At 36.5% G+C, this 25,119-nt stretch overlaps 1 protein-coding gene across 10 annotated transcripts in view; it reads right to left on the bottom strand.

Moving 5' to 3' along the window:
- Window positions 1-25,119, bottom strand: part of GABPB1 (GA binding protein transcription factor subunit beta 1) — a 79,520-nt gene that overhangs the window by 41,085 nt on the left and 13,316 nt on the right. Inside the window, exon 1 of one of the 10 annotated variants that reach the window (XM_056810184.1) lies at window positions 18,461-18,562. The exons of the other annotated variants lie outside the window; for them this stretch is intronic. The gene's annotated coding sequence lies outside the window, so the exon portion shown is untranslated. Of the gene's footprint in view, window positions 1-18,460; window positions 18,563-25,119 lie in introns of those variants that run through there. 10 annotated transcript variants of the gene reach the window in all.

Consider the following 25,119-nt stretch of genomic DNA (forward strand, 5'->3'; position numbering starts at 1 on the left):
GAGTCTGGGGAGCAGGCCCAGGTCAGTTGTTTCATTCCCCTCCTAGTTGTGCTTCTGACTCCCTAAAGTTCATCACCAGAGCCTGGGCACATACCTTCTTTTCCCCACTCCTACAACCTTTACAATTCCCTTTTTATTTTTATTTTTTTTAATTTTTAAAATATATTTTATTTGATCATTTCCAAGCATTATTCGTTAAAGACATAGATCATTTTCTTTTCCTCCCCCCCCCGCCCCCCATAGCCGACGCGTAAGTCCACTGGGCATTAGATGTTTTCTTGATTTGAACCCATTGCTTTGTTGATAGTATTTGCATTAGAGTGTTCATTTAGAGTCTATCCTCTGTCATGTCCCCTCAACCTCTGTATTCAGGCAGTTGCTTTTTCTCGGTGTTTCCACTCCCATAGTTTATCCTTTGCTTATGAATGGTGTTTTTTTCTCCTGGATCCCTGCAAGTTGTTCAGGGACATTACACCGCCACTAATGGAGAAGTCCATTACGTTCGATTATACCACAGTGTATTAGTCTCTGTGTACAATGTTCTCCTGGTTCTGCTCCTCTCGCTCTGCATCACTTCCTGGAGGTTGTTCCAGTCTCCATGGAACTTCTCCACTTTATTATTCCTTTTAGCACAATAGTATTCCATCACCAACATATACCACAGTTTGTTCAGCCATTCCCCAATTGATGGGCATCCCCTCGTTTTCCAGTTTTGGGCCACCACAAAGAGCGCAGCTATGAATATTTTTGTACAAGTCTTTGTGTCCATTATCTCTTTGGGGTACAGACCCAGCAGTGCTATGGCTGGGTCAAAGGGTAGATATTCTTTTATCGCCCTTTGGGCATAGTTCCAAATTGCCCTCCAGAATGGTTGGATCAGTTCACAGCTCCACCAGCAATGAATTAATGTCCCTATTTTGCCACATCCCCTCCAGCATTCATTACTTTCCTTTGCTGTTATGTTAGCCAATCTGCTAGGTGTGAGGTGATACCTCAGAGTTGTTTTGATTTGCATCTCTCTGATTATAAGAGATGTAGAACACTTCTTCATGTGCTTGTTAATAGTTTTGATTTCTTTATCTGAGAACTGCCTATCCATTTCCCTTGCCCATTTATCAATTGGAGAATGGCTTGATTTTTTGTACAATTGATTTAGCTCATTATAAATATGAGTAATTAAACCTTTGTCAGAGGTTTCTATGAAGATTTTTTCCCAATTTGTTGTTTCCCTTCTGATTTTAGTTATATTGGTTTTGTTTGTACAAAAGCTTTTTAGTTTGATGTAGTCAAAATTATTTATTTTACATTTTGTGATTCTTTCTATATCTTGCTTGGTTTTAAAGCCTTTCCCCTCCCAAAGGTCTGACATGTATACTATTCTATGTTTACCCAATTTACTTATGGTTTCCTTCTTTATGTTTAAGTCACTCACCCATTTTGAATTTATCTTGGTGTAGGGTGTGAGGTGTTGATCTATTCCTAGTCTCTCCCACACTGTCTTCCAATTTTCCCAGCAGTTTTTATCGAATAGTGTATTTTTGTCCCAAAAGCTGGGATCTTTGGGTTTATCGTATACTGTCTTGCTGAGGTCGCTTTCCCCCAGTCTATTCCACTGATCTTCCTTTCTGTTTCTTAGCCAGTACCAAATTGTTTTGATGACTGCTGCTTTGTAATATAGTTTTAGGTCAGGGACTGCAAGGCCCCCATCATATGTGTTTTTTTTCATTATTTCCCTGGATATCCTTGATCTTTTGTTCTTCCAAATGAACTTTGTTATGGTTTTTTCTAAATCAGTGAAGAAGTATTTTGGTAGTTCAATGGGTATGGCACTAAATAGATAAATAAGTTTGGGTAGGATGGTCATTTTTATTATATTGGCTCGTCCTATCCATGAGCAGTTAATGTTTTTCCATTTGTTCAAGTCTAGTTTTAGTTGTGTGGCGAGTGTTTTGTAGTTGTGTTCATATAGTTCCTGTGTTTGTCTTGGGAGGTAGATTCCTAGGTATTTTATTTTGTCTAAGGTGATTTTGAATGGGATTTCTCTTTCTAGTTCTTGCTGCTGAGCTGTGTTGGAGATATATAGAAAAGCTGATGATTTATGTGGGTTTATTTTGTATCCTGCAACTTTGCTAAAGTTGTTGATTATTTCAATTAGCTTTTTGGTTGAATCTCTAGGATTCTTTAAGTAGACCATCATGTCATCCGCAAAGAGTGATAACTTGGTCTCCTCCTTGCCTATTTTGATGCCTTCAATTCCTTTATCTTCTCTAATTGCTACTGCTAGTGTTTCTAGTACAATGTCAAATAGTAGAGGTGATAATGGGCATCCTTGTTTCACTCCTGATCTTATTGGGAATGCATCTAGTTTATCCCCATTGCAGATGATATTAGCTGTTGGTTTTAGATATATACTGTTTATTATTTTTAGGAATGACCCTTCTATTCCTATGCTTTCTAGTGTTTTTAATAGGAATGGGTGTTGTATTTTATCAAAGGCTTTTTCTGCATCTATTGAAATAATCATGTGATTCTTGCTAGTTTGCTTGCTGACGTGGTCAATTATGTGGATGGTTTTCCTAATGTTGAACCAGCCCTGCATCCCTGGTATGAATCCTACTTGATCATGGTGAATGATCCTTCTGATCACTTGCTGGAGTCTTTTTGCTAGTATCCTATTTAAGATTTTTGCATCTATATTCATTAGGGAGATTGGCCTATAGTTTTCTTTCTCTGTTTTTGACCTGCCTGGTTTTGGAATCAGTACCATGTTTGTGTCGTAAAAGGAGTTTGGTAGAACTCCCTCTTTGCTTATTATGTCAAATAGTTTGTATAGTATTGGGATTAACTGTTCTCTGAATGTTTGATAGAATTCACAGGTGAATCCATCAGGCCCTGGGGACTTTTTCTTAGGAAGTTCTTTAATGGCTTGTTGGATTTCAATTTCTGATATGGGATTATTTAGGAATTCTATTTCCTCTTCTGTTAGTCTAGGCAGTTTGTATTTTTGTATATATTCATCCATTTCTCCTAAATTGGTGTATTTATTGCCATATAATTGGGCAAAGTAATTTCTAATGATTGCCTTAATTTCCTCCTCATTGGAGGTGCTGTCTCCCTTTTCATCTTTAATGCTGTGAATTTGCTTTTCTTCCTTCCTTTTTTTAATTAGATTGACCAGTACCTTGTCTATTTTGTTTGTTTTTTCAAAGTACCAGCTTCTTGTCTCATTTATTAAATCAATAGTTCTATCACTTTCGATTTTATTAATTTCTCCCTTAATTTTTAGGATTTCTAATTTGGTTTTCTGCTGGGGGTTTTTAATTTGATCGCTTTCCAGTTTTTTCATTTGCATTTCCAATTGATTGATCTCTGCTCTCCCTTGTTTGTTAATATAAGCATTCAGGGATATGAATTTACCTCTGATTACCGCTTTGGCTGCATCCCAAAAGGTTTGAAAGGATGTTTCGCCATTGTCATTTTCCTCGATGAAATTATTAATTGTTTCTATGATTTCTTCTTTAACTAAACGGTTTTGGAGTATCATATTGTTTAATTTCCAATTGGTTTTAGATTTGGTTTTCCATGTACCATTACTAATCATTATTTTTATTGCCTTGTGATCTGAGAAGGCTGCATTCATTATTTCTGCTTTTCTGCATTTGTATGCTATGTTTCTGTGACCTAATGTATGGTCAATTTTTGTGAATGTGCCATGTGGTGCTGAGAAGGTGTATTCCTTTTTATCCCTATTTATTTTTCTCCATATGTCTATTAATTCTAATTTTTCTAAGATTTCATTCACTTCTTTTACCTCTTTCTTATTTATTTTTTGATTTGATTTATCTAAATTTGATAATGGTTGGTTTAAGTCTCCCACTAGTATGGTTTTATTGTCTATTTCTTCCTTCAATTCTCCTAGTTTCTCCATTAGAAATTTGGGTGCTATATTATTTGGTGCATACATATTGATTAATGATATTTCCTCATTGTCTATAGTCCCTTTTAACAAAATATAATTACCTTCCCTATCCCTTTTGATCAGGTCTATTTTTGCATTGGCTTTATCAGATATCATGATTACCACTCCTGCCTTCTTTCTATCAGTTGAAGCCCAGAAGGTCTTACTCCATCCTTTAATTCTGACCTTGTGGGTGTCAACCCGCCTCATATGTGTTTCTTGAAGACAACATATGGTAGGGTTTTGGATTCTAATCCATTCTGCTATTCGTCTACGTTTTATGGGTGAGTTCATCCCATTCACGTTCAAAGTTATGATTGTCATTTGTGGACTCCCTGGCATTTTGATTGCCTTCCCTAATTCTAACCTTTTCTTCTTCGGCTCTACCTTTTAGTCCAGTGATTTACTTTGAAACAGTCCCCCTTGTCCCCTCCCTTGATGTTTCCCTTTTTAGTCCCTCCCTTTTTGTTCCCTCCCCCTCCCCCCTCTCTTTCCCTCCCTTTTTGTTCTCCCTCTCCCCCTCCCCCCCTTGGTTTTCCCTTCTCCTTACCCTTGTTGGGTAAGATAGAATTCAAGATCCCAATGGATCTGGATGTTTTTCCCTCTCAGAGCTGATTTCCCTGAGATTGAGGTTTAAGTAACCCCCCCCCCTTCCTCTCCTTCTTATAGGAGTTTTCTTCCCCTCCCCTTCCCATGTGAATCTTTGTGTGAGAATGATTATTCTATTTGGTCTTTCTTTACCCCCTATTTATACATTACATTTTCCCCACATATTAGTATACATAGGTTGATATAAATGTAGTCCTTATAGAAGAGAGTTTGAGTAAAAGAAGAAGATAACATTTTCCCCTTTCCTTAATATTTACCTTTTCAGGTATTCCTTGCTCTTTGATTTTCGGTATCAAACTTTCCACAGAGCTCTGGTCTTTTCTTTGCAAAAAGTTGGAAGTCTTCTATTTTGTTGAATGCCCATACTTTCCCTTGGAAGTATATAGTCAGTTTTGCTGGGTAGCTGATTCTTGGTTGGAGACCCAGCTCTCTTGCCTTTCTGAAGATCATGTTCCATGCCTTACGATCATTCAGAGTAGAACTTGCAAGGTCTTGGGTGACCCCGATTGGCATTCCTTTATATCTAAATTGTCTTTTTCTGGCTTCCTGTAGGATTTTTTCTTTTGTTTGATAGCTTTGGAATTTGGCAATTACATTCCTGGGAGTTGTCTTTTGGGGGTTTAGTGTAGAAGGTGTTCTGTGAGCTCTGTCAGTGGCTGTATTGCCCCCTTGTTCTAGAATCTCTGGGCAATTTTCTTTGATTATATCTTGTATCACCATGTCCAGTTTGGTGTTTATTTCTGGCTTTTCTGGGAGTCCAATTATTCTTAAATTATCCCTTCTCCCCCTATTTTCCAGATCTATCACCTTGTCGGTGAGATATTTTATGTTCTCTTCTAATTTCTTGGTATTTTGGCTTTGCTTTATTAATTCTTGCTCTTTTACACGATCGTTGTCTTCCAGCTGCCTGATTCTGGCCTTTAAAGCCTGGTTTTCCTTTTCAGTTTCATCATACCGGTTTTGTAGATGCGTGAATTTCTTTTGCATTATTTCCAACTTTTCTTCCCAGAAGGCTTCCATCTTTTTGGTCATTTCTGATTCAAATTCTTCATAGGTTTGTGGAGAGTTTCCATTTCCTTTGGAAGGTTTTAGAGCATTTTCTTTTATATTATCTTCTATCTGCTCTGTATTTTGTATTTTGGCTCCATAGAATGTGTCCAAAGTCGCCCCTTTCTTCTTATTTTTCTTGGTATTTTGGGGCTTCTGTGGTTCTGTGGAGTTTGCCATTTCTGAATGTGGAGGATTAGTTTTTCTTGTCTCTGTCTGGTGTTCAGAGGCTTTAGTCCTGGGCAGATGGTTCTATGAGCTTTCCCTGGGTTAAACTGAATATGCCTCACTGGAACTGGAATGGAAGGGTCGGACCAGGAGGCCACACTCTCCCCCCGGCTCGCTTTCCGGAAGTTGCCTTCAGAATCGCTGGCCGTGAGGCTGTTTCGTCGGCCTGCGGGGGGATGGGCTGCAGCTAGCCCAAGCTCCGAGGGCAAGGACTTTCACTGAGACTTGGATAGCAGGATCCAGCCCGTGAGGCTGTCTTGCCCGCCCTGAGGGTTGCTGTTGTTTCGACCAGCTCTCTGCAGCGGAAGCCCCAGGCAGTAACTTTCACCGGGACTGTAGAAGGCCCTGAGGGTTCTGCTCTCTGAGCCCGGCCGGGCTGCGGCTTCCGGGAGCCTTGGACTCTGCGCTCCTACCCCTGAGGTCCGAGGGATCTCGGGTTCTGGCTTTTAAGGGGAGCCGTACCTTTTGATCCGGGTCCAGGTCCAGGAGGAGGGTTCCCAGGGTCTGTGCTGTTGATCGTTTTGAATTTCGGCGCCTTAGGAGCTTATAGTTTGAGATCGGTCGGGAAGGGTTTTCAGGAGATCTGAGCTTTAGCTTTCTCTAAGCCGCCATCTTAACCGGAAGTTCCACAATTCCCTTTTTAAATGTTGTCATCCACCATTAGAATGTAAGTTCCTTGAGGAGAGGGATGGTCTTTCTCTTAATCTGTATTATTATTGCCAGCACTCAGGACAGTGCCTAGCACACAGCAAGCACTTAATGAATGCTTGCTGCCTATCAGCCTCCATTCCATCCCTCATTCATCAGATGAACTTGCTTCCTAGTTACCTTAAAAGATGAAGGCCAATTATCAGAAACAAGAGATCAAAGAACATAAATGAAGGTCTCAAAAGAAGAAATGCAAACTTTCAAAAACCGTATGAATGAAAGATTGCTCTATCACCAATAAGAAAATGAAAATTTAAACAATTCTGAGATTTCCTCATGCCCAACTAATTGCTACAAATAATAAAAGATGTAAATAGTCAATGTTGAAGGAGTTATGGGGAAATGGGCACCCAAAGTTTTTGAGGTAGCTATGAGTTTGTCCAATTACTCTGAAAAACAATTTAGAATTCTGCATGGTTCCTGAACTCTTTGTATCTTTTAATTCAGTCATCAAACTTCAGGTTATATATATCTGCAAAAAAGAACTATAACAAAGAAAGATAGTCAAAGAAAATATCCATATCAGTACTATTAGCAGGAGCAAAACAAAACAAAAAAGATTTTTTTAACACCTCAAAACAAAATGAGGCCGATCATTTAAGGAAAGCTGAGTAAATTGGAGCATATGAATATACTGGAATATAATTGAGCTGTAATAAATTATAAATATGAGGAATCTAGAGAAACATTGGGGAAGCATATGAATAATGCAGAGCAAGGAGAATAGAGGATAACATATATTATAACAAGTAAAAATACTAAAATACTGCAGAACTCATATTGTGATTACTAATCTTGTTCCCAGAAAACCAATGATGAAACATACTACCTCCCTTCAAAGTAGACTATTGCATATAAGTTCAGATACAGTTTGGCTTACATTTTTGAGACTAAAATACAGCATATATATTGGAAAACAATCTTGATTTTTTTTTAAAGGCATAAAAGCTATTAAATGGGGAGAAAAAAAACAAGGCCAATCGTCATGAATAACTTTAATCTCCCTTCCTCCACATTTCAAAACCCATCTCTCACTTATCCTCTTTTCTTTTCCTCTGGCCTCAAAGGATTACCTTGCCAAGGTGAACCCTTTTATTTTGTCCTGGTTCTTATTCCTTCTGGGAACTTGCTCTAATAATCCTCCCCCCCACACCCCCCACTAGCTCCTTCCCCTCAATAAGTTTGTTCAGGTTGTACTAATTGTTTAGGAGGAAAAAATATTTTCACTTCCTCCTGCTCCCACACTCCAATTATTATTCCTTCTTCCCCTTCACAGTCAAATTTCTAGCAAAGTAGTTTACATTTGCTGCCTCTACTTCTTTATCATATACTTTATTCCTTAACCAACTGTAATTTGGCTTTTACTGTATTATAAAAACTCATTATTCAGGGGGCAACTGGGTAGCTCAGTGGATTGAGAGTTAGGCCTAGAGACGGGAGGTCCTAGGTTCAAATGTGGCCTCAGACACTTCCCAGTTGTGTGACCCTTGGCAAGTCACTTGACCCCCATTGCCTAGCTCTTACCACTCTTCTGCCTTGGACCCAATACACAGTATTGACTCCAAGACGGAAGGTAAGGGTTTTAAAAAATAAAAAAAATAAAAAACTCACTATTCCAAAACCACTCATAGCTTATCTCTGATCAAATGTAAAGGCTTTTTAATCATCCTTCTCGGCCCCCACTCCCCGTGTTTATTTTCTGTTTCTATAGTATTTGACACTAAAATCTCCTCTCCTTAATATTCCATTCTCTCCCACAGAATCATAAGACACCATATTCTTTTAGTTATTTTATCTTTCTAATCATTCCTTTGTTTCATTCACCCCCCCCCCTCCCAAGTAACCTTATCCACCTACTTGGCTTCAATTATTAGTTCTCACCAAATATAGAATGGCTGAATTTCCAAATCCCAAACTCTCCTAAATTCCCAGTTATCTGATAGGCATCTACTTAGATTGCTACTTGGAATGATCACCTAGTACCTCAAATTTATGTTTAAAACTGAATTCAACTTTTTCAGGAAAAAAAAAATCAATCCCACCATTCTTCCAATCTCCCTGACAAGAAACTTCAGTCATCTTCAACTTATTCCTCCTCTCCCTCAGTCCTGACACTGACTAAATCACTGGCCCTATCTTCTTGATTTACCTCACATCAAATTTCTCTTTTCTATTCACATTGCCACTATTCTAAGTTTAGGCCTTCACTACTTCTCACCTAGGTTTTCTCACAGAGTTTCCCTTCTCTAGTCAATTCTTCACTTGACAGGGTAATCTTCCTGATTCACAAATGGGATTAAATCATATCCCTACTCAAAAAACTTCTAATGGTTCCCCAGGGCCTTCCCCAAAAAACTCACTTTTATGTAATCCTTTAAGATTTATAAAATACTTTTCTCATGACCATCCTGTGAAGCAAGTTGTGCAAATATTATCCCCATTTTACAAATTAGGAAAATAGACCCCCCCAAAAAAAGAAATGCTACAGCCTTAGGACTCTAACCTAATGGTCCCAGTATTTATCCCAAGACTCTTTCCAGGATTCCACACTTATCTTGTGTTCTCTACATATCTCAGTCAACTATGATCCATGAATCTGAAAATGTAGTTGACTATAGAAATTAATACATAAAACTCTATTTTCTTATGTTTTCAGCAAGTATAATTCTGATGTGAATTATCATATGAATGAAAAGTAGGTATATGGTTTAATTCCATTTTTGATATCAGTCTGTGATCTTTTCCACTCCATTATAATCTTTCCTTCTTGGATAAAATTGAACCTCATTCCTCTAAAACTTTTTCAGCATAGAGTTCTTTTTTTTTAATATATTCTTCCCAAATGTATCTTCTCAAATGTCATTACCATTTCTTCATACAGTACAATGCATCTAAAAGTGATGGAATGTATTTATGGTCATTCTATCACTGATAAAGAAAACAGACTTTCACACTGACAGTAAATTCCTGGTCAAGTCGTTAATGCTTAAGATATTATCAATCAATCAGCAAGCAATCAAGAAGTATCAGGTACTGTGTTATTATGGTAGCTGATGAACTTTAAAAATATGACTTCTTGTTTTCAGAACAAAATTTCAGAAAGTTTTGATGAATTATTTTAGGAAACTGACATTTGTAAATAGCTTTGACAAAAATCTTCAAAAAAGCAAGAAGTGAATTAATGCAATTTCATATGATTTTATGTTGCAGTATTTTGCTACCTTTGAAATTTTTATTTTCATATACAACTTCTTATATTATTTGTCCTCTTCAACTCTAGAATGAAGGCAATGAGATAAATACTTCTAAGGTGCTTTTTTAGTTCTAAATTCTATCTATGATCAATGATGTCCACTTGATTATCAGGTCAGATATCCCTGAGGTTATCTACTCTTCTCATCAATTTCAATAGATCAAGAAAATTTCTGGTCAATCCTGGGGCCTCCTAAGACAAAAAGGAAAGCTATGAACATGGCACAATTCTGTAGGACTAGGAAGTCCAATGTGGTCCAGGATTATAAAAACTACTCACAAACACAACTCATAAACATGCTGTCCCCTCCCCATCCCAATGATTCTGAACTACTGGCAGTCATTCTTCAGCTCTCCTTCCCCATCTGAAGGCTCCCTCATTCCTATCTACCTCAACTCAGCCCAGCCAAGACTCCATTCTAAAGCTAAACCACCACTACAAACTTAACCCTGTCAGTGTCCCATTCTAAAGCTAACCACTTCCCACTGTGCTCTTAGAATGTCTGTTCCATAGGTGGCAAATTCATTTTCATCTTAAATCTTTTTCCTTTCTCATCCTTTCCATCTTTTATATTTAAAGGGGCATGATTTCCACCTAATGACATAGCACTGAACATCATTTCTACAGCACTTGATTGAATTTTCATTTATACCCCCAACTCACTGGTTGAGGTGAGGAGCTGCAATATTCTTTTGCTACCCATTCCTACTTCCAAGCTCTCCCTCTACCACCATCATTCAATATTGTCCCCTCCTTTGAGGTTCACTCCATATTTACATCCCAAACAAGATAGTAGCAGCAGTAACCTACTAAACTTCGGGACACTTTGCTTTCTTTAATGTCTGGCTCAGTCTTATTTTATCCCCAACTCCTGCCCTCATTCTAGGGCATTCCAATATAAATACTAATACTTCTCTCAGGTAATTTAACCTCACAGTTCCTAAACTTAGCTAATTTCCTAAGACCTATTCCTCCAACCCACCTCAGCTACACACAAAGATGGTCAAACCTTCAAATATTCCATTTCTAGGTTCATGATTTTGAAATTCCATTACCTACTAACGATCTGTGATCATTCCAACTCTCTTTATCCTTGCTATCACTAATCCTGGTTTTTTTTTTGTCCTCACTACAACCTCCAGTGCCTAAAAAACTCCTTATTTCTCAGTTCATCACTCCTACAACTATATTCTGTTCACTTTCTCTATCCTAAACCTTCATTAAACCAATTCTATTCTACACTGTTGTCTTCTTCTGAATGCTTTGGTCCTTTATCCTATCATTGATCTTGATCTGCCAACCTTCAGACTTGGACTGCCTTCACTCCTACTCCATGTCTGTTCAATGAAGCTGGAGAAAAATCACAAAACCATGCTGTTTTCATGCGAAATTTGTTTGTCAACTGGGTCCTTACTGCAGCAAGGCAATCCTTTTACACATCCCTATGCCATTCACTTCAGCAATTTTTTTCAAACCTGTTCATTTCTCTTCAAACTTCCTATAACAACACCATCCCTGCCCTCAACTGAAAGCCTTACTTCCTATTTCAATGAAAAAAATTAAATCCATTCAATAAAAGATGGCTCCTTTCACTCCTCTCCTGTCTTTTCCCACTACCTACTCCCTTACCTCAAAAGAGGCAGCCCTTCTCCTTACCAAAGCAAACCCTTCTACCTGTCCCTTGATCACATCCATTCCCATTTTCTCTAGCAGATTAATCTTCTGTCATTTCTACTCCCTCTAGTCTTTAAATATTTCCTATCTACTGGCTCCTTCTTAGCTACTTACAAACACACTTGTGTCTCAAATTTCCCCCCCCCCCAAAAAAAAAATACTTACATGGGGGCAGCTGGGTAGCTCAGAGGGTTGAAAGCTAGGCCTAGAGACAAGAGGTCCTAGCTGTGTGATCCTGGGCAAGTCACTTAAGCCCCTTTGCCTAGCCCTTAATAGCCTTGAAACCAATACATAGTATTGATTCTAAGGCAGAATGGTAAGGGTTTGTGCTTTTATTTTTTTTTTAACAAAAACAAAAACAAAACCCTTACTTGATCTATCCTATCTCTCTTCTCTTAAAAAGACCATCTACAATTAAGTGCCCCTACTTCATTTCCTCTCACTTTCTTCTAAACTCTGCAGGCTGGCTGCTCTCCCTAAAGTTACTAATGATCTTTTCATTGCCAAACTGAATGGCATGTCATCCTTCTTGATCTTTCTATAGCCTTTGCCATTGTCAATTGCCCTCTTTTCCTTTATATTATCTTCTCTTTAGGTTTTCTTGGGACTCCTCCTTCCTGTTTCTCCTACCTGTCTGATTGCTTTTCTCCATTACTTTTGCTGGATATTCATAGAGATCATGCCCACTATCAATGGATGTCCCTAGGGCTCTGGGCTGGACCCTCTGTTCTTCTGCTTTTATTTTAACAGTGATTTAATCACTTCCCATGGATTCAATTAGCACTCTTTGATTTTTAGTTGTTTGGAAGTTTTATTTTTTTTCCTAGATTACATGTGGGTACAATTTTCATTGTTTTCTGATATTTTTGCAATCTATGTTCAAAGCCTTCTTCCATTCCTCCTTCCCCGAGACAGCAGGTAATATGATCTATGTTGTATATGTATTATAATACAACTTAGATTTCAAAGTTCATCACATTGTGAAAGACATATCGTTTAGAGAAAAATTCCTGCAGGAAATAAAGTGAAGAATGGCATGCTTCAATCTGCATTCCAACTTCAGTCCCTTCTCTAGTGGTGGATAGCCTTTTTTGTCATCCATCCCTTAGAGCTGTCCTGGATCCTTGCATTGCTGATAATGATTAAGTCATTTACAGTTGATCATCACACTTTATTGTTGTTACTTTGTACAACAGTTCTCCTGGTTCTGTTCACTTCACTTTGCATCATTCTAACCTGTCTCCTCATGAGATAATTTGCCCCCAAATTTCTCTCCCTTTTCTTTTCCCAGTGTATTCCTCTTTATTATTCCTTGATTTTGCTTTCTTTTACTTTGGGATTTTGTGGGGAGGGAGATATCCCATCATATTCTACTTTATCTCTGCTCTCTATTCCTATTTAGTGCCCTAATAAAGTTCTTAAATATCTTCTATACCTTAAGAATCCTAAGTAGTTTAGGTACTTCAAGTATTAAAATCTTAAGTATATTGGTTATCACCTTACCTAGTAAATCAGCTTAATTCCATTATTTCCCTTGTCTTAAATACCTTAAGTATCTCTGATATCATAGATATCTATAGTTATCTATAATCAGTTTAGCCCCACTGTTTCCCTTGATAAGATCTTAAATCCTAGTTCACACTTTCCCATGTAGGAATATGATCGGTTTAACTCCACTAGGTTCCTTAAGTTTTTTTTCTTTTCTTCTTACGTTCTTTTTTCTTTAAACTTTTAAATTCCATCTTAGAATCAATACCGTGTAGTGGTTCTCAGGCAGAAGAGTAGTAAGGGCTAGGCAATCGGGGTTAAGTGACTTGCCCAGGGTCACACAGCCAGGAAGTATCTGAGGTCAGATTTTGAACCTAGGACCTCCCATATCTAGGCCTGACTCTCAAACCTCTGAGTCATCTAGCTACCCCCTTCTTATCTTCTTATGCTTCTCTTAAGTGTCAAATTTGAGCGCCAGCACTGGTCATTTCATCAGGAATGTCTAGAAGTCCTCTATTTCATTAAATGAATATTTCTCACCCTGGAATATTATGCACGGTTACACTGGGATGATAATTGTTGGTTGTAGTCCTAGATCCTTTGTCTTACAGAATATCACATATCATGCCTTTCAGTCCTTTAATGTAGAAGCTGTTAGGTCCCATGTAATCCTGATTGTGACTCCATGATATATGAATTAATTTTTTCTGGCTGCTTGCAGCATTTTCTCCTTGGCCTGGGGGTTCTGGAATTTGGCTATAATAGTCCTAGGCTTGCTAAATTTGGGATATCTTTAAGGCAGTAATTGGCAGATTCTTTACATTTCTATTTTCCCCTCCTGTTCAAGAAAATCAGAGCAGTTCTCCCTGATAATTTCTTACAATATGGTGTACAGGCTCTTTTTTTAAATCATGGCTTTCAGGCAATCCAATGATTCTTAGGTTATCTCTCCTGGATCTATTTTCCAAGTCAGTTGTTCTTCAAGTGAGATATTTCAGATTTTTTTTTCATTCTTTTGAATTTGTTTTATTGTTTCCTGCTGTCCTATGGAGTCATTAGCTTCCACTTCTCCAATTTTAATTTTTAGGGAGTCACTTTTTTTTTTACATTTTGTACTTCATTTTTTTAGTTATTTTCCTATTTGAAGGAATTTTTTTGTTTTGTTTTTCCTTTTTTTTAATTTCCTTTTTTTTAGAGATCTGTTTTCTTCATTGATGTTTTGCTCTAAGCTATTGACTTTTTCTATCATTTGTTTTCTAATTTTTCTTCTATGTCTCTTATTATTTGTTTTTTAATCCTCTTTTATAGCTCTTTCAGAAGCCCATTTTGGGTCTGGCATCCTTTCACATTTGTCTTTGAGAGTTCAAATGTCCTTTTTGGCACTGTTGCCTTCTTTTGAGCTTACATTTTGTTCTTCCCTTTTGCTAAAATAGTTTTCTAGTGCTTGCAACAGCAGAGGGAGCTGGCATATAAGGAGTGGAATCTAATTAAATCCATTGCATGTAGCATCTGTGGGGACGCAGGAACAGTACTCCCTCTACCTCAGAAGTTGAGTTGGACCTCAACACATAGGCAAGATCACAAAAAAAGTTCCCCATATGATAAAAAGACAATTATCACATCTTTGAAGAGGATTCTCTGACCTACTTACCAGCCCTCACTTCTGTACTAGCCTCCAGTCTCACATATCCTATTAGACACTTCAAACTGGACATCTCATAAACATCCTAAAATCAACATATCCAAAGTTGAATTCAATATGTTTACCCCCCAACCTTCTCCTGTTCTTAACTTTCCCCACTACTTGTCAAGGACATTATCATCCTCCCAAATACCCAACTTTGCAATCTAAGAGTCAATTTTCTACTCCTCACACTTTTTTATTCTCCATATCCAAATCAGTTGCCAAGTCCTATGCATTCTACCTTAGCAACATCTCCCATATAACATCCCCATCTCTTCTCTGACAGCATTCTGAATCACATTATCTCATGCCTAAATTACTGCAAAAGTGTTCTGATAGGCCATGCTGCCTCCAGACTCTTCCTACTCCAATATATCCTCCAGTTGTCAAATTAATCTTCCTAAAGTGAACTGACTATATCACTGCCCTATTCAATAAAATATTCTGGTTTTTAAAGCCCATCATAACCTGGCCCCTTTTTACGTTTCTGTATTCTCTTCCAATTATTCCATTATCAGTGATACTGATCTTATTGTTCCTTTCACATTAAACTCCATTTCCAGACTCTCTTCTGTCTGTCCCACATGCTTGGAGTTTTCTTCCTCATCTCTGCTTCCTGGCTTCCCTAAAGTCTCAATTAAAAGTGTACCTTCTACAAGAAGTCTTTCCCAATCCTCCTTAATGCTGATGCCTTCCTTCTGTGATTATCTCCTCTAATTACTCCATATGTTTTATTAGGATATAGTTGTTTGTATGTTATCTCCCTCATTAGGTTGTAAGCTTCTAAAGAGCAAAGACCATTTTTTTGCATTTCTTTGTGTTCCTAATGCTTAATCTATAGAGCCTGGCCCACAGAAGGTACTTAAATGTTTGCATGTTGATTTGTCAAACTGGAACTCAAACTAGGGCTTTGGGATATGAGACACTAAGGGACAGGGTCAACAAGAGTGATTTATATAAACAATAATCTGAATTTTAAAGGTGTTGCACTGTTTGAGAGTACAGTATCTAAAGAAAAGAGGCATTTTTGCAGTAGTCATATAGCATAGCTTTTTGAAGATTATAAAATATATATAGAGAGAGATTTTTAAAAAAGGTATCATTTTTAAAAAATGATACCAGAACAGATTTTTTTAACCTTATTTTTCCTAGGTTTCTACAAGGCAATGCAGAGTACTCTCTTCCTCTAATTTATTTGTGAATTCAAGTCACTGTCAATGGTCAGTACACGTCCAAGACTCATACACTAATGGGAAGCTCAATTTATTGTCTATCCATTCTTCAATCCTTGATTTTTCTTTTTTTTTTGTAATCCTTATCTTCTGTCTTAGGATCAATACTACATACTGGTTCCAAGGCAGAAGAGCAGTAAGAACTAGGCAATGGGGGTTAAGTGACTTGACCAGGGTCACACAGTAAAGAAGTATCTGAGGACAAATCTGAACCCAGAATCCTGTTTCTAGGTCTGGTTCTCCATCCACTGAACCACTTAGCTGCCTCCTATATCCTAGATTTTCCCAAGGATATTGTTGTTAAATTCTTTTACACAATTGTGGATCTCATTTAGGGAAAACATTTGCTTCCTTTTCTCCATGACACTAGAAAACACCCTTAGTTTGCATACTTTATTCCTTGTTTGACAGTAGTAATCAAAGATAATTGGATAAAACTATATTATTTTTTTCAAGGAATATTGAAACATTTCTTAAAGAAAAACTTTGAGGTGAGGAAGAAGTTTTGTGCTACCAAATTATTTTTAGAGCCAACAAACAGGAACCACAATGGGATCTTGTATTCTCTTCATCTTTCAATCAAGTATGTTTTGGGAAAGATGTGGCCTATTACATAATATCACTTGCAAAAGACTGCCTGTTTCCATCTAATAATATCATCAAGTATATCTTCAGATAAAAGTTAATACACTAAAGCCTAAAGACCAATTAATTCGTTTCCAAAAACTCCTTGAAGCAAAGTCCTATAACTGACAGGCATGCAAGGCAGTAGGAAATCAAAAGTATTTTTGATAATATAACTGACAATGACCTTGTGGAACAATTCAGTATATTACTGAATGTGTATTACTGCTCCCATGACCTTCCTTGTTGTTCTAAAATTTACAATCTACAATGTGTACTAGTAACTTCCTTACAACAACCCTAAGAAGTAGGTGCTGCTATTATCCCCATTTTACAAATAAGAAAACTGAAGTGACGTGGCCAGGGTCTCACAGCTAGTAAATGTGAGACTTTATTATTTTATTATGACACCAGACCCAGCACTCTATCCACTATGACACCACCTGCCTAGAGAATAGAGCAGTAATAAGCTTTGTGTAAAAATGTGGAAGCCTGAATTATTAAATGGGAATGATTGAGAATAGAAGCCTAAAGGGAGAACCTCACCAGGACTCTGTAATTCAGTGACTGGCATGGAAATTGTATTTTAAGGAAAGGAATACCATTGGAACTAATCTATACTTTAATTTTATGCCACCTCCATAGTTAGCAGTTTAAGCTTGAGTCAGAAATCAATATAGAGGCATAATCATTCATTTATTGCTATACACCACCAGAGAAAGAGTTTATAGGCTGAATGTAGATTGAAACATACCATTTTAAAATTTATTTTCAAAAGTTCTTTTGTTGTCTTGACAAATATGGAAATATGTATTACATGATAGCACACATATAACCTCTATATAAAATTGCTGACTGTCTCAAGGAAGAAGGACTAGGGAAGGAAAGAATTTGGAAATAGAAATGTGAGAAAAATATTTAAAAACTGTTTTTACATGAAGTTGGGGGGAAAATATTACTTTAAAAAACCCCACAGTTATTTTAGTTAAAAGAGTAGCATGTATGTGTTTAAAGGTTGCTAACTACTTTACTGAATGAGTTCTCAAGTCTATTCCAGTCCCCACACTCTAGCATCATCTACAGAATATCAAATTACTTAGTACTTTATCTTTAAGATATCAAATTACTTAGCAATTAATTACAATGTAATTATAATTAATTTGTACATATTAAGCATTTTAAAATGCTTGATTACTGCCATCCTTTAATTAGCTATATTCTAACATGATTAGTGAAGACATTGACATACTGTCTCTGGATAAATGACTGGAAAATTTCAATATTTGAAGTCAGTATGTTCTCTGTATCACCCATTTGGATTCCCTCAATTCCATCTTGAACATGGCTTCCAGAATAATTCATAAAATAAAGTTTTTGCTGTATCACTATCTTCTTTCAGTGTTATCAATACAATAACCAGCCATAATTACAAAGGACTCATGATGAAACATGAGATTCTCAAAATGAAGACTGAAGCATTTTCTTTCTTTTCTAGCTAATGCAGGAATTTGGTTTTGTTTGAGCATCCACATCTTTAATGAGCTTTGCTTTTCATGTCTTCTCAATGGGGAAGGGAAGGGAAAGTAGAGGGCAGAGAATTCAGAACTAAAAAGAAAATAAAATTGAATTTAAAATGTTTCCATTCCTTAAACATGCAACCTCTATTTATCCTTTGTATCCACTTTAAATAAGTTGGTTATAAAGTCCATGTAGACAGAGAAAAGGTTGCATACTTTTTTCGTATATTCAAAATGCTTCATTTGAATTGAGGCAAACTATTGGGTATGCAATATGTTTATGGAATTAAAGTTTCTTTTTAAGTTTCTGAGGAATATTCTATGATCACATATTTTACTACATGCATGTATATAATGGATTTGTGACCAAAATTGACTAAAACAAAGTCTAGCCAGTAGTCTTTCTCAAGGCAAAAAAAAAAAGTCCTTATTTCTCACCTGGCTGTACTACTTTGGTCCTTCTCTGACTTCTCCACTGTGCCTCGAGTTGGGTACCTTCTCTATCTTCCTCTGTCCCTATCTTTTCCGCTTTCCAGCTTCTTTTTCTACAATGTCATTTCAAATTAAACTGTAAGCTCTTTAAGGGCAGAGACAATCCTTCTCCCCCCCCCCCCCATTTGTATCCCCAGCACTTAATAGAATACTTGAGAAATAGTGCTTAATAAATATGACTGAGCCAAGCAAAACACAATACATGAGATGGTAATTGAATACTTAAAATTGAACACTTTTTCAAACAAATAGACTGAAGGAGATAATTTATTTGAAACTAAAAGGGTTTTCAGAAGTCATGCAAAACAATCCACTCTCACTTTATAGTTGAAGAAACTAAGGCCTAATTAGAGCTTCTTCAAGTTGAGTCAAGACTGGCAAAGTTAGAAAATGAACTCAGTCCTCTGACTCCATATTTGATGCCTTCACATTCAAATTCCTATCTACAAAACCTCAGAAAAAGAGTAAATTCATCTACAAGTCCTAACATGTAAATACAAATCAATCTTTCTAGGTATCATATTTATTTCTTTTGAGTTTATCCATAAAATAGAAGTCATATCAAAAGAATATTAATGAATTAAAGTTTTTATATTTAATTTTAAACATTTTTTAAAAGCTGAAAATCTCACTTTACAAAGAAATCAAACAAAAGAAATTTAACTATAAACATCATAGGTATAGGGAAATATCAAATCACTATGTTTTAGGTAGCACTCAATTCAACAAACAAAACTATCTCATTAATAAGTCAGGTCACCCTGAATTAATCTAAAGCTGATAAGAACTTAGGTTTACACCATACTATATTCAAAAATAATGTCAAAGCATTCCTATGCCATATTTCTGCCTAAAAGAAGATGTTAATTTTGATTGAAACAAGTGAGTCATTTTTTCCCACCCTTCACCTTGGTTTCTATGAAAACCTGGTACCAAATTGTACTGTGCTAATAAACTGAAACTGTGCTAATAAATTTTACTTAAAGTTCCTACTCCACAAGTGACCCATTTAGATATTTCATCTACATATATGTGATAATAGTGTATTTGTTACATGTGCATTTTACACACTCTATTCTTATAGTCTAATTATGCATGTCACTAGTCTAATCATCAATTTAAGATTATGATCTCATCTAATCAGAATTATGTGAACTCTATAATACTTGGTACATCTATAGTACCTATGTACCCCATGGACATAACATTTTTATTTGTGATGATTGCTTAAATAATATTCTCATGAACATACCCAGCTCAGATATTTGTTGAATATCAAAAGCACGACAGGTAATAAAAACTTCTCTTAGTTAAGTGGTTAAGAGGGCTTTCTAGACAAGATAGTAGAACCAGAGGCTCAAGGGGGCAGCTGGGTGGCTCAGTGGATTGAGAGCCAGGCCTAGAGATGGGAGGTCCTAGGTTCAAATCTGCCCTCAGACACTTCCCAGCTGTGTGATCCTGGGCAAGTCACTTGACCCCCATTGCCTAGCCCTTACTACTCTTCTGCCTTGGAACCAATACACAGTATTGACTCCAAGATGGAAGGTAAGGGTTTTAAAATTAAAAAAATAAAAATAAAAATAAAAAATAAAAGAATCAGAGGCTCTAAATAATCCATGACCTTCAAAAACCCCTCCAAAAAACAACAAAGGAACTAACATCAAAGGGAAGAAAATTATTAAAACCAAAAATCAATAATAATAATAATAAACCAAAATAGAAAATAAGCACAGAGAAAGAAGTACATTAATACTATTTAAAAAAAAAAAACATGAAGCTACTGTAACACCCAAAATAAAACAAACAAAGCAGATGGGGAAAAGCAACACAATGTTTCCTAAGAGATGTGCTTAAATGGATAAATTGAAAATGATTTAAAATGGGTAAGAAAAATCACAAGTGCAAATTTTGTTCACTGTGGAGAATTTTTTAAGTAGAAAAAATTGGAGCTAGAATTAAAAGTAAAAATGTTTGAAAAAAAAGAAAATTAATAACCACTATGTAAAATATAATAGAAAACTGGGGCAGTTAGGTGGCTCAGTGCATAGAACACCAGGCCTGGAGTTAGGAGGTCCTGAGTTCAAATTTGACCTCAAACATTTCCTAGCTGTATGACCTTCGGCAAGTCACTTAACCTGTCTAGCCCTTACACTCTTTTGCCTTAGAAATGATACTTTGTATTGACTCTAGGACAAATAGTAAGGGTTTTTTTTTAAACTTTTTTTTTTAAGAAAATTTTTAAAAATCAACGTTTTTTTAAAAGGCCAGCCGGACCATGTCATAGTAGAAAACAAAATTGCCAACAATAAAAAAAAAACTAGAAAAACAAGCACAGAAAATAAATTAATTGCTAAAAAGATTTTGGAAACATACAGATTCAAATTAAAAGCACACAAGAATACATAAAAATCTAATAACTGGAATATGACAAACACACAAAAATTAAAACAAAAAATCTGAACACTGTACATCAGAAATTGTTCCAGTAAGCTTTCCAGAATTAACAAAGAAAAGTGGTAAGCAAATAGAAAGAATCCAAAAGATCTTGACCTTGGAGAACCCAAGATTAAATTTGCCTAAACATATTGCAGCTAAACTCCAGCAGTATAATAACCAGGAAAAGCCCCAGCAAATTATGAGCAAATGAAAGAGAAAAAGAACTATCTCCCTTTATGACAAGAATGCAGAACAAATTTTGTTCTCCAGCTGAGGGGGATAAGAAGTGAAAAGTAGTCTTTGTTTATCCTTAATCTCAAAAAAAAGTCAGTGCGGATTGAAGAATGTGTATAAAGGTAACATCTTTATTCTAGAATGGGGAAGAGATGAAAAAAATTTTACTTATTCTGACCCAAAGCACTGGAGAACTTTTGGTGTCAGAGAGTAGATATCAAAGGTTTGAGGGCAGTTTGGTGGCACAGTGGATTGAGAGCCAGGCCTGGATATGGGAGGAGGTCCTGGGTTCAAATATGACCTCAAACACTTCCTAGCTATGTGATCCTGGGCAAGACACTTAACCCCAATTGTCTAGTCTTTAACACTTTTCTGCCTTGGAAGCAATACTTACAGTAAATTCTAAGAGAGAAGGTTCATATTAAAGAAAAAAGCATCTAATTCATTCTTTTATATTGTGAACTTTAGATTTATTCCACCCTACTTAGTCTAACAAAACAGGAATGTCTACACCTCTACTTAAGGATTAAGTATTGAGAAGGATGGCCTATGACAGACATGTGCTAGCAAATGGCAAATCAGAAACAACTGGCAGAGTCCTGGGCTGTCCTAAGTCAAGCTTAAGCTACCATTGGTACATATGAGACACAAGAAAGTTATGTAAAAACTGTCTATATATTTCGCATCACTTCCTCTCTAGGTCTTTTTTCGCGGAGAGGTAGCTCTGGCGGCAGCTTGCTGAGCGTTTTGGCATCTTGGCATGGTGGCAGCTATTGTCTGGGTTTGGCGGTGAGTTTCCTTGATGCAATACTGGGAGCAGCTCAGTAGCCTAGTTCAGGTGAGGCATCTTCACTGAGCTCTCTCAGAGTTTAGGCTGATTCGTTTCTCCTTTACCTTCCACACACTATCCTCTTAGGAAAGCCTCTAATCTTCTTCAAAAACCTCGTGGCGGAGGTCTTTGAACTCCCCCTGGCAAAGGCCAGGCAGGAGAAATCCTATACCCTCTCCCTCTCTCTTCTCCTCAATTCCTTCCCTCTATATTAATTAAATCACCATAAAATTTCCAAACTGACTTGGGTATTTTATTTGGGATATTCTCTGGCAGCCAAATCAATTTAGATTAAGTCACAACCCTAAAATTACCTTTACAATATGTCAGCTGAAGGTAATATAGGTTTCTCTAATAAAAATTACAAAAGATACCTACTTAGTCACCAAAAGAGACTAAGGAGAGGAGTAATGTTATAACTAGGCAATAACACACAACAGTCTCAGACTGAAGGCAAAACCAGCATTTAACACCTTCAGATATAGAGAGCAATGGTTGAAAATAGAACCTCAGTTCATGATGGCTAAAGACAGGACAGAGTTAGAGTAACAAGGAATCTCTGAAATCATATCAAGACAGCTGCAAAATGAGGAAAATCAGTATAGAAGAAACAATTGTCCAGAGATAAGTAACATGGGCAATGTTCTAAGCATCACACAACTCTTGCCCTGTGGAAGGATGCTGGGTGTGCCCTATTCTCTACTAGCATCCTAACCCACAGTGTATTATGCAGAGAGGTGGTAGAGGATTGAAAATGATCCTGTGGCATCCTCTAGTGTTTACTTTGTTGCTACATCCCAATTAAGTGTTTTGCTATTGATCTAGGCTTACTATGGAATCTATTAGAACAGAATGCACTGGATGGTGACTTAAGCTTTGGATAATCATTTCTGCTAGAATACTTGTTTCAAAAATGTGAATTTGTTCCAATGCAATTGACATATCAGGGAACATTTTGAACATAACATGAACTTCAAGTTTCCTTCTGTGTCCTTCTGCCTCAAGAAACTACAAGAATACAGAAAACTGCTCCACTTCAAAATAGCTCACAAGCTGCAATCCTTCCAATGCCAACTTCCACAGGCAAACTTCAGGTCTTTATCAAGATAAAATGCTGTATTTATTATATAATTTTCTGGAACTGTAGAAAGTATGGTTAGAAAAGGATTGGTCCATCCCACATACACACACATTTTCTTCCAGGACTTATAGTCCACTCAATGTTTGAGAGACTTTGCCAGCCCAGTCCAGTAGGAACTGGGGCACAGGAGAGCAACACCTCAAGGTCCACTATTTATTGCAATATTTATATATATTTACCAACTTAATGGGTGTAAAACTGCATTACTGAGTTACTATTTGGTTACTATCCTTTCTTGTTTCACTGACAAGTTTTTGTGTTCCTAACCCCATTTTCCCCATAAGCTCTGGGGTTTTTATTTCACCATTCTGCATAGTATGGTGTTTCTCAGAAACATATACATTGAGTTATAACAGAAATATACATAATTATCATTATTGAAAACATCCTACAACAAACCTAGGAGAACTACAAATTTCAGAGTCAAACACAAAATATTGCTTTCATCCCACTCATATCCTTGGAGGGAGGAGAGGAAGAGGTCCCTACAGATCTTATAAGACAAATATTTTTTGTTAGGTACAACAGAGTTGTTGGGAAAATGAGGATTTTTTATTTTTTATATACTTTTTTCAAACAGCAAAAATCATATTCTCTCTTATCACAACCTTCCCAACTACACACACATGAAAATGAAAGAAAAATGAAATTGCCATTATATATATATAATATACATATATATTATATATATATATATATATATAGTTGAGCAAAACAAATTTCCACATTGGCCATATTTTTTTTAAAAATCCTTCACCTATCAGGAGGTAGATAGGTTGTTTCAAGATTAGGCATCTAGAACCATAGTTGAGTCATCACATTGATCAGAATTTCTAATTCTGTCGATGTTGCTTCACCAAATTGCTGTCCTAGTATAATATATTGTTCTCCTGGTTTTTATTCATTCATAAATCTCCCATGTATCTCTAAAATCATCCCTTTCTTCATCTTATAGTACAACAGGGTTCCATCATATTTATATACCATAATTTCTTCAGCTATTACTAGTTGCCTTTTGGATTCCCATTCTTGGCAACCTCAAAAAGAATTTTCCTATGAAGTGAAATACATCTTCTGGTTAAGAAATTTATTTCTGTATTCAATTGTGAGTACTAGATCTTGCTTTCCTCATTCCTGTATTTTTTTCCCTTTGACCTGAAAGCTTTGTGTTTCAGCTATAGGATTCAGCTGGAGGATTTCATTCAGGTGGTAACTAAAGGATTCTATTTTGACTTTGTCCTCTGATTTCAAGAGATCCAGTTTCCTTTTAGGATTTCTTAAAATATGATGTCTAGGCCTTTTTTTAGATATGGCATTCATGTAGTCTGATGATTATTAAATTTTTTCTCCTTGATCCATTTTCCAGGTGGTTTTGTTTTTGCTATAATTTCATAGCACACTCATATCTTACATTTTCTTCTATTTTTTTTCAGGCTTCTGACTTCATTTTGATGTTTCTTATTATTTCATGGAGTCATTGGGTTTCTATTTGGTCCATTCTAGTTATAAGAGAGTTTGTTGCTTAAGCAAAGCTTTGTACCTCTTGTGCTGCCATAATGTTCATCTCTTTTGCAATTTTTTTCTCTAATAATCTCATTTAATTTATAAAAACATTTTAAATTCTTTTAAAAAAAAACTTTTGTTCCATCTCTTCCAGGAATTCCAGGTAATTTGTGCCCAATTTTTATTTTTCTTTGAGATTTTGGCTGTAGATATTTTGGAAATATTCTTTTCTTCTGGGTTTGTTTTTTGGGCACAGTCTCTCTCGTGCTGGAGTGCTTTGCACCCGGCAAGCTCCTGGCCAGATGCTATCTCTTGTATCTTCAGGTTTCTTCTGTCTCCTTGTGAAAATCTGGGCTAGAAAAATGATTCATTGTGATTTTTTTCCCATGGATTTCACCATCAGGATTCAGGATGGTACATTTTATAGACCCATCTGTGATGGATCTTGGCAAAACTTCTCGC

This window comes from Monodelphis domestica, chromosome 1, assembly GCF_027887165.1.
Source record: "Monodelphis domestica isolate mMonDom1 chromosome 1, mMonDom1.pri, whole genome shotgun sequence".
NCBI classification, from domain to species: Eukaryota; Metazoa; Chordata; class Mammalia; order Didelphimorphia; family Didelphidae; genus Monodelphis; species Monodelphis domestica.